This window comes from Oxyura jamaicensis, chromosome 12 (genome assembly GCF_011077185.1).
Source record: "Oxyura jamaicensis isolate SHBP4307 breed ruddy duck chromosome 12, BPBGC_Ojam_1.0, whole genome shotgun sequence".
Lineage (NCBI taxonomy): Eukaryota > Metazoa > Chordata > Aves > Anseriformes > Anatidae > Oxyura > Oxyura jamaicensis.
Genome location: NC_048904.1, coordinates 11913219 through 11923668, shown reverse-complemented (window position 1 = coordinate 11923668; position 10450 = coordinate 11913219).

Here is a 10450-nt window from a genome sequence, read left to right as displayed (position 1 = left end):
AAAAGAAAAAATCTTCTACCACAGAACCTACATTTTCCACTTCTGTATTTTACAAGAGCACTCATACCAGAAGTTGTGCATCAGAATTTGATATATAAAGTTCCTCTTTATCACATGAATTCAATTTTCCAAAAGAAGGCAAACAATACTATTAATAACCAAGATACAAGCCCTGAAAAGGCTAAGGCTCTGAATGTACTTGCTGCAAAAAAATGTCATCTTGTTGGATCTAATTCTGGAGTCAGTATTTCACACAATGCAGAACGGGCAGCGATTTGCATAGAAAGGCACTGCTGAGTTAAGGTGATACTCACTCTTGCATGACAGAAGCATGCAGGTGCTTCGCTGAGCTCCTCGGAGCTTTGTCTGCAGACCAAAGTAAATCATGCTTACGTTGGCATGTCCTTGCACATGTCCACACTTCAAGTTTTTAGTCCTGAGAGCAAAGCCTGGAGTCTGGGCACTTTAAGCAACATTCTCCCAGTGGAGAAAGTCCTCTATTAGCGCTACACCAGCAGCACAAGGTGTGCTTGGAGATGCTGCTGTTTGCCTTGTAATAGAACAAGGCTGCAGTGATTGAGCTGATCAACATTTTGGGCTCTGCTGCCTCCCTCTTCCCCCTCCTGCTTGGCCTGGAATGCCTTCCTGGTGCAGCAGGGCTGTGCTGGGTTGCCTTCCCTTCCTGCTTCCCCAGCGGTGTGGTGACTGTGTGCTCAGCTCCCCGTCCCTTCAAATGCCCCAGCACATTTTGAACGTGCCTCTTTCCCTGCTAATAACATGCCCGTCATGCTCTGGCTAAATATTCTGCCTGCACAGAGATTTCCTTGGCCTCGTGTGCAGGACTGATCCTGCAGAGCCGGGATGGTGACACTGCGGAGGCGATACAAAAGCTGGAGGTCACAGGCTAGGAGATGGGGAAGAAGTTGTGGCAGACACACTGAAAGCAGTAAGTAAAAGGTCAGTGGGGTCTGAGGCTGCTGTGCAAAATGACTTCCATTCCCACTTGGAGCCCCTCACTGTGCTGGGCAGGGTTGGCCTGACCACATCCCGGGTGGTGACAGCGGGCATCGCAGTGGAAGGTAGCCCTGAAATTCCTGGTGCTGAGCTCGCTGATGCAGCCGAGCCCTCTGCTTACGTGACTGATCAGACAAGCTGATGGATTAAACTCAGCAAAGAGGAAGAAGTGGGATCACTGGAGTATATTCATACAAGCTGGTATTTCTTTTTATTTGCTTATGGGTCCCTCTGCTCCCTTCCCTCTCAAAGTGATGGTGAAACACTTATGAAAGAGTGTATAAAAATGATTTTAAAGTACCTACTTTATTCTAACAAATTACATCGGCTGCTGTAGGCAAACACTAACAGAAAATACTGTAAGAAACAAAACCATTCCCAAATGCACGCTTTTACCAGTTCAGACAGATAGAGTTTCTAGCTAGGTGAATTAATGCACTGCAAGCTGAGACAGAAAGAGCATCAAATGCTTGAGCATCAACAGAAAAAAAATAGAGAGAAAATTTAAAATAAACCCTGCGAGCTATCCAGCAACTGCTCGTTCAGTTACATGATTTTAATTAACAGAACTGGAAAGCAAACATGTAATATAAACTTAAAAACACAGCACTTTGGTTTTCCAGACTACCAGTCCAAATGCAAAACAAATTGCTTGCATCTGGTGGCTGGGGCAGGGGAGGCAGAGCTGGCTTAGGGAGCTCTGCCTTTAACCAGCAGAGCGAAGCAGCAGCATCCACTGTACTACCCACTTATGGTGTCAGACAGCTCCTGGCACGCTCATGCCCGCCGTCCTTTGGCCCAGCCTGGGCACAAACACTTCAAGCATTGCTCGCGTGCTCCAAGGAGGATGCCTCGGCTTTCACCGCCGTAGCAGCATGCTGCTGCGGAGGGCAGCAGTGTCACTGCGGAGGGGCCAGCGGCTCACAGGCTTGGGTGACCTTGAGCCTTCCTAAGCAGTTACCTTTTCTGGGCCTTTGGCATGCTCTCAAGTGATCTTTCAGCCAAAATCTCCACTGCCTAAAATAAATTCAGCAATATTCACCATGGTGTCCCTGCACTACTCGTTCAGGATACCTGACTCTAGCTCCCAACCTGGGCAGAGGCAGGCTTCGGAAAGTTTCCCTGGCTGCTTCCTGGGCAGATTGCTCCTGCCCTGGCTCATCGCCAGCGTGACTCACAGCACGGAAAGGCAGAATTTTCAGGAGTTTTCTTGCATGTCCCTATATGCTAATGGTGCGTCGCGTTGTCTAGAAGTGGCCTTGACAATGGTATTTATGAGACATTTCCTTCCCACCTTCTGAAAGACTGACTGGTTAGGAGAAAGAGAAACTGGAGCAAGCAGGACTTGTTCTCTGACCTTTGTCAAGCTTTTGCTATGGAGCCTTAGGGAGAAGGGGCTGCTGGTGAGGGTCAGAGCTCCCCTGGGAGCCATATGTCTCCAGAGCAGGCAAACACAAAAGCTAGGGAGAAAAATCCTCCCCAAATAACCATGCAGCATCAGCCTCACACCCTGCCTGGCCAATGCATGGATACGCACCTTGTAGTTCCAGCCTTCACCCTGGAGGCCCCACATATCCCCACCAAGTCTCTTCTCTGTATAACCCAGCCAGAAATGAGGACAGTTGACAGGACTGAGGGACACAAACCATGATTTGGGACCAGCCTCCACTTTGCATTGGTCTCCATTCTGGTTTTAGAAGCGCCATGCTTTCTGCAAGTTGAGAGTTGCTTACTGTGCCTTAAAAAAAAGTCTGATCTTCACCCCAGATGCAGTTCATAAAATGTGCTAACAGTTCCTTTAAAATTCCCATCTACACAGAGTGGCATGTAATCGCAGGGCTGTGTTAGCATGAAGCCATAAGCCAAACGAGCTTGTGAGGCGTCCCTCAGGCTCCAGGCGCAATGCAGGACTCCGTTACCTTGGGCTCAGCCCCTCAAACACAGGAGATCCCACCGGGATGCTCACAGCCTGGTAGCTCACGAGCACTGCACACTCTGCCAGGTGCGGCTTCCCTGCTGGGTGCCCACTCACTGGTCCCATGACACCAGAAAGGAAAGCGTACACTGGCTCCAGCCCAACAGGCAGCACCAGCCCCACGCTGCAGTGTGGCAGAGCGTGACTGCTGCCTGTCCCCCCACGCCACAGCCATCCTGGGGCTTGTACATGGGAGGCTGTGGGGATGGGGGGAAGTGGGCTCAGCATGAAGCACTAGAAACACGGATTTGCACCTCTTTGGCCAATGCTAGTCAGCTCTAATTTGTATTGAAGCCCAATCTTATCACTAAGATTGCTAAATGGGCCACAAACAGTTAACATTTTGTGCACAGTCAGTCACAGGATGCCTGTAGCATGGAGCAATTTTCCCTTACTATCTGTGTCAGCCAAAGACCTAACGTTTTCTTACTTTTACCCCCATGCGTTTGCCTGTTGGGCTGCTTAAATTCATGGATGGAAGTGTGAAACTTGCCCCTGGGCTCCCACATTTCCTTGGGGAGCACATCCCAGCGGAGCAGCCGAGGCGGACTGGGGACTCCCTCGGCGCGAGGCGGCGGCGCAGCCGGGGAGCTGGCAGGGGAGCTGCGTGGCCCGGGGTGGGCTGTAGCGTGACCGGGCGTCATCCGGAGCAGCGAGGCCCTGGGATTGCCTGATGACAGAGCCCCATAAATCATGGAGCGGAGCCACACAGCACAGGGTGTGGTGGGTCTCTGGGAGGTTTTCCATCCCATTCGCCCGGAGGTCCTGCCAAGCCATGCAGGGGGGATGGAGTTTATGGAGGGATGTCTGCTGGCAGGCCGGCGCTCAGGGGACAGACACCATCTCCAACCGAAGCAGCGGACGCTGCCACACACTCACTCCACCTGGCTTAAGTTCAGCAAGAACTCAGCAAGGTGAATTCACACCAACCCACAGCTCTGGCAGCTTTGCAAATTTTGCTGCCTGAATTTCACTTCCCAGCTGGTAGACAAAGCTTCCATTTCTCCCAGTAAGGTGCAGGTTTGAATCCTGGTCATATTTCTGCCATTCTCCACCAGCACCACAGCTGTTTGCTCCAAACATGAAGATATTTTTGTAAGAGCAAAAGCATGAATTATTTCTAACTTGCCTCAGGATGAAATTTCAAGGGTACTGCGGAGAATGTGTTTCCACAACAAAACGGGAGCTTTTCTCCTGCTGAATTGTTCCTGTTACTTTCCTGAATGCTAGAAAAGAGGCTGGCATTTTTCAAATGTCAGCACGTACCTGGAATGGGAATTTGTCTCCATTAAATCATTTGGAAGCTATTGTTGTTGTTGTTGTCTAATCAGACCGAGAGTTCGGTTTGGCAATATTTATTAGACCTTGCTTTTAGGTGTAGGCAATTAGCTTAACAAAATGACAGATAGGATCTCTGCTGTGTTTGCAATCCTTGTTGCTCAGATTCTTACCTGGTGGGAAATGGCTTTGGAGGAGTACAGCCACATCTTTGTAGCTGTTTACATCACATTTCTGATGGAGCTCCACCCTGCTTTCCCCATTTGTACTTTGTTTTTCATGAATAAAGGTCATGGCATTGGCATCACAAAAAATATTGTTGCTGTAGAAGGAACTCAGCTGTCCCCTTTGGGTTATAAAACAAATCACATGACAGGACAGTAACTCACTCCAACTTTCGGCAGGGCAGAAATCAGAGATGGAAGAGAAGCACAGGACCAGTAGAGCTCTCTGCAGACCTCCACCCTCTGACAGGTCAGCTGTTTCCCTACCTGATTGTGCTCTCATTTTGCACAATCTAGTTTTAAAGGTAGCACAGCTGTTAGCAGCAGAGCTGTCCTGAGTACCTGCTTCCCAGCCTATTGGTTATACTGCTGAAATTTCTTTTTTAATACTCAGAAGCACAATTTCTTTTCACTGATGTCATACGGTTAGCCCAACACCTTCATATAACTGTTGTTGCACCAGGGAGAGACAGCTGCCCCCCCTTGGTGTGCTGCACAAGAAAGTATGCCAAGGTAGCTTTGGTGCCAGGAACTGGTTTAAGGCACTGGCTTGTGTGGGACCCAGACCTGACTGAAATCCAGCTACAAAATACACCTTTTTGGCCATGTTGTGTCCCGAGTTTGGGATAAACGTAGTGTAACTACTTCCCCTGACTCAGATATGGCTATAAAGTGAATGAGATCTTTCACATGTTTCTGTATAAAAGTCCATGCTGACCTTAGTGCTTATGCCAAACAAAACAAAACAAAACAAACTAAAAAACAACCACCAAAAAAAAAACCCTCCCCATAAACAACCAATTGTCTTTTGGTTCAAAAGCCAGGAGACTTGTTTTCTCTTTCACTTTGCTGATACTTTCTAGCAAGGTGATGGCTTAACTAGGTGCAATACTCCAGGAATAATTTCATTACCACTGCTTGCAGAAGCATGGCCACAAATTCCTGGCCCAGGTTTTCATGATTCTCTAGGCAAATACTAAAATCTGAATTGTTGAGCATACGATGGGAAACCAGGAGAAATTGCTGTATTATTTTTACAGCCAAAGACACTGAGCAGGCAATGAAGCAAAAGCTCTACATCAAAAGCACCACAAATGTTTTTCAGCAGGAATACTACTCAAGCAACCCCGGATTCACAGAATTCAGTAGGAAGTATTAGTCAAATCTTGAACTCTCCTTCCCAGTACCACACCAATACAACTGAGTAGTAAATCAGAATTTACAGAAATGGTTGGGGATTTTGTTAGTAAACAGCCCAAATGTGAATTCCTCATTTGTTCTCAGCTAAACTCTTGTGGAAGGTATGTTTGAAACTGAGAATTGTCTGAATAATAACGAATGCTAATTTTTACAATGTATTGTAGCTTTACCCCAGGAATTATAATTCAAGAAGTATAGATCTTCCTTGCTGCAAAACCCTCAGGATTCACGTGACAATACTCAGTAATCAGATAAAATAGAAATAATTAATAAAATATTTCATCACTAGAAAAACTTCAAATACCAGAAGATTTTGCAAATCACCCTGCAGGTTTTGTATGTGCTCTGGTATCCGAGATTTTGTCAGGGACAGCCAAGTAAAAGCTAAATGAATGGTGAGTACAAGTATAAGGTTTAAAACAATGTCACACAGGCTCAGTGTCCACAGAAAGTTTTTTAATGGAGTTGTTCAAATTTAAACAAGATTGTTTCTTTTTGTTATCTAGCATTCTCCTCTTTCAGCAGTGATCATTAACAAAATAAAAGTTGTCTCAATAATAAAAAGCTTTTTAAAATCTAAGACCATCACACTCCTAATTTCCCTTAGCATTGACTATGAAGTTGTTGAAGTTACATCCCCATTTACGATTTCCACACCACTTCGTACTTCACGTTGTATTTCCTCCATGAAGTTTCATAACTTCTGCTAACTATGTAGGGAGGCCTACAAAGCACATCTAGACTTCACAGGAAGTGGTTTTAATGTTGCGATAGCAACCTTAAATCAGTACTGAGTAAGCAGAGGTGCTGCTCAGCTGAGAAACAACATCAAACTCTTGTCTGCACATCCTCACAATGGTTAAGAACGAAGTCAGCAGTTAGGATGATCAAGCCAAATACCCTTCAAGAAAAGAAATTGCAATTCTGTCTTTTTTATTCCTCCCTGTGTTCCCGTTTGATAAGATTTCTAGTTGCAGTGCTGCTTGTTGCCATGCACTCTTGATGTCTGGGGAACCTTTCTTTCCCTTGCTCGCAGCATCCCCTGAAATAAACCGAGCGTGGATACCACATCCTCTGCAACTCTGTGGTAATGTAAAGAGAGAAGAATCTCACCCACTGGAGGGAGAATCCAGGTCCTCTTTTGTTTAACCCTACAGCTGACTGCATTTTGGAGGAAATATATATGAATTACATACTTCAGTATATATAAGTAGTATATAGTATATATATAGTGTGTGTATATATATATATAATTTATTAAATTTTTAATTGAGGCTCCGTTACTTCAACTTTGTTAATCATTTGGGGGTCATGTGATGAAAAGTCCTGCAGAAACACAAGGTATTCCTGCTGCTTGTGTTGCAAAACTAAAGTGCAAGCTCTGAAAATAAAAGTGTGCTTAGAACAAAGAGGTTTTGAACACAAAACCAAACCATGGCAATGCACGCTGACAAACACTTCATCTGCCTGCTGCTGTTTACATTTTTCAAATATACGTGGAGTACTGTCGGGGACCTTGGCTACCTTTGTCTGTTAATGAGCCAAACCAATTTTTTCTTCAAAATTGGTCCCTGCTGCAACTCAGGTATTTTGTTGTTGTTGTTTTTTGTTGCTTTTGTTGCCATTCACCTTTGAATTGTTTCCAGTCAGCAAGCATTTCTGGTACCAGAACTGAATAGAATACTTCAGGAAGTCTAAGGGCATGAAACTAAAGTCTAAAACTCCCTCCTTTGTGACTTTTATACTGTCAACCCATATCCTTTTGATTTCTGACCTTGTTTTAGGTCTACACCAGAAAGGCTTTGCCATCTTTGCCTGGGTTTGATTCCGGGGGGGGGGGGGGCCCCTTTAGTTTTGATTTTTTTCCAGTTTTCTGGATAGATTTCACACAGCTTGCCACCACAGCTCTAGTGGACAATAAAAAAATGTATGGGAACTCCTCCAAAGTATGTGTTTGCAAGGAGTGCTATGCCAGGAACATCATTACCAGAGTCCCAGTAACTAATCCAGAACCGATGCCATAATTTTTATGTGTACGAGGGGCACTGAAACCCATGCTGAAATACTTGGCAAGTCTGCCCATAAATTAGGATATACTCTATTGATATTGGCTACAATCGACCACAACATTCCTTGGTTTTGAGGTAGTATTTCTGGAGGGAGAGGGTTTGAGGTGCCAGTTCTTGTCATGTGTTTTCCTGTCTCACCCTATCTCCAAGCCCAGCTAATCTGATGATATCCAACTGTCCTAATGAGCTGCATCTACTTCTAGACTGAAGCGCTGACAGCTGCCTGTCCTTTTGCCAACAAAAGCTTTGGAGACGACTGTACCTCATTCCTGCAAGTACGCAAATTGCTTAGTTTCCAGACCAAATATGAGACATAATGATACTTCTTTTCATTGATCCAGGTCTGAAAAAGGTGTGTCAAGAATGTACTCAATCACTTCCTCACATGTAGTTTAATGCCACAGCTGGAAATGAGGTTTCTCCCTACTACTTATAGAGGGGAAAGCAAGTGTTCATGTCCCTTACAACAGAGGTACAGTCACATGGGCTAAGGTCAGGGAGAAGGACAAGTTCCTCCAATTAATGTTGGCATGTGTTTACTTGTATTTTTATACATTGGTAATTTTTCCATTTGCTGCTCTTGGATTCAAAGCACATGGTGAGAGCTTTAGCTTGTTTTTATTCAGGTAGGATTTATCTCTCTTAAATCTTCACCACAGACCTAGCCCATCTAATGAACAAGGATTTGCTTTCCTCCCCACAGGTCAGGCCCAAAGCTGATGGACCTGAAGGCTCAGCAGCCTCTCCTTGCCATAATCTGCAAGTCCAGAGCACCGAAACTGGGTAATAGGTGAGCAGATAAGACTGGGCTCCCAACAACCCATTAAAAGTTAGTCACAACTTTCTATAGAGAAAGCTATCTAAAACAGACTGAAGTTGAGGAAAAATTCATCTTGGGTAATTTCAGTGCCACAGGAGTAGTAGACAACAATCCTCAAGCAAACATGGAGAAGAGTCACACAGAAACTCTGATCTTGATCCAAATGTGGTCAGAATAAACAGAAGGAACACTTCCACCGAGAGCCGGTCAGGGCACCTTGTCTCCAGGCAGAAATAATAGTTTTCCCTGTCAAAAGAAAAACCCAGTTCTACCCTCTGCCCCTCATAACTTTTATGACTTGCCAAATTCCAGGAATCATGGAAAACACTACTGAGCCAGGGGCCAAGGAGTGGAAAAACTAGGGGAAGCACAGCTAGTACTGGCAGACTCCTGTAGCAGCCCAGGTCACCAGCGTGGCCCCTCCTGTGCCAGCCTTTCCCACACTATTTTCACAGCTGAAGGTAGAACCCATTTTTTCAACTCAGCTTTTCCCCAATGAGTTCCTCACACACATGCAAGTATGAAGACTCATGACTTAAATTCAGGCTATGAAGGAAGAAAGAGATAGTTTGTTATTGTTCTAGGATTTTTCTTCTTTTTTTTATTTCTTGGGATGTGCTCAAACATTACGATGGTGGAGACCATATAAGTAGCTAGATTAGAGCAACAGACATAACAGCGGTATTGGATACAGAAATAGCAGCTATTGCCAGTTCCATGGAAAGAGAGGACAAATGAATAAACATTGATCATAACATCTGAAACCACCAGGATTGGAAAAGCCTCTTTATTTTAGGAATTGTCTACTGAAAGATGCCAGGGCTAGATCTGACCAGTTCTGATTCTTTCTCAGGAGTGTAATTGTCACTGAGGAAGAAAAGGATGTTTGAGGATGGATAAACCCAGGAGCCTTCTACACCATCATCTTTTAGTCACTAAGCTCTACGGACAAATACAGGCTTTTGTTTGTTTGGTAGGGCTTATTTTTGTTTTTATTTTAAATCTGCAGTTTTTCCTAAGCACTTTTCCCGGATGTTTTTCAGGCTGAAGAATTGCAAGCAGGATCAGGATGATGTACAAATTGAATGCAAAGGCAAGCAAGATATCCAGATAGGTCTATCCCTCAGTATCTCTTGAGTACAAGATGGTGTCACCTCTACAGGACCTTCTCCTGTGTTAGCAGATCTAAGGCATCATCAGGAATAAGGCAAGGAGGAATCCATAAACTGTGAGCATGTTGACAGAATATCAGTGCAACTATAGTATGAGCTGTATTCTAGACTACAGGCCTGGAAAGGCATTTTCAATGTCTTGTGTTATTTATGAAGATGTTTCTGAAGACACACAAACTGTGCCCTGCTAGTGGGGGCAAATTGTTTTTTAGGATTACTGAAAAGTTACTTAATAAGAAGCTTCCTGTATTTCATCACAGCTGGTCATCAATTATTGTAACACAATTAGAAAAGCTGGAGATTGAAAAAGAGAAATTCCCTGATTTGGCACAAATTGCTTATATTATAGCTGGTGCATGTAAAATATGGCTGGGTTCTGTTGAAGTGCAAGATATTGACCATCTCTGACTGTCTCAGCAGTATTTTAAGCTTTGCAATGAGCTGAGAGCTCAGATCCTGGAAGCTTGCAAGGGAGGCCAATCCCTTGGGACATCCTTGGTATCAAATTCTTTGAGGATACTTGAGTGGACTATGGAAAGGGATCACTTAATGTGTTACAGGGAGGTGACATTTGCCTTCTGTAGGGCACCAAGAGGACATTGTATAAGACTGTCCAATTCATGTTTCCTCAGGAAAAAAAAAATATATATATATATATATATATATATATATATATAACCACAATACAGTTTTAAGAG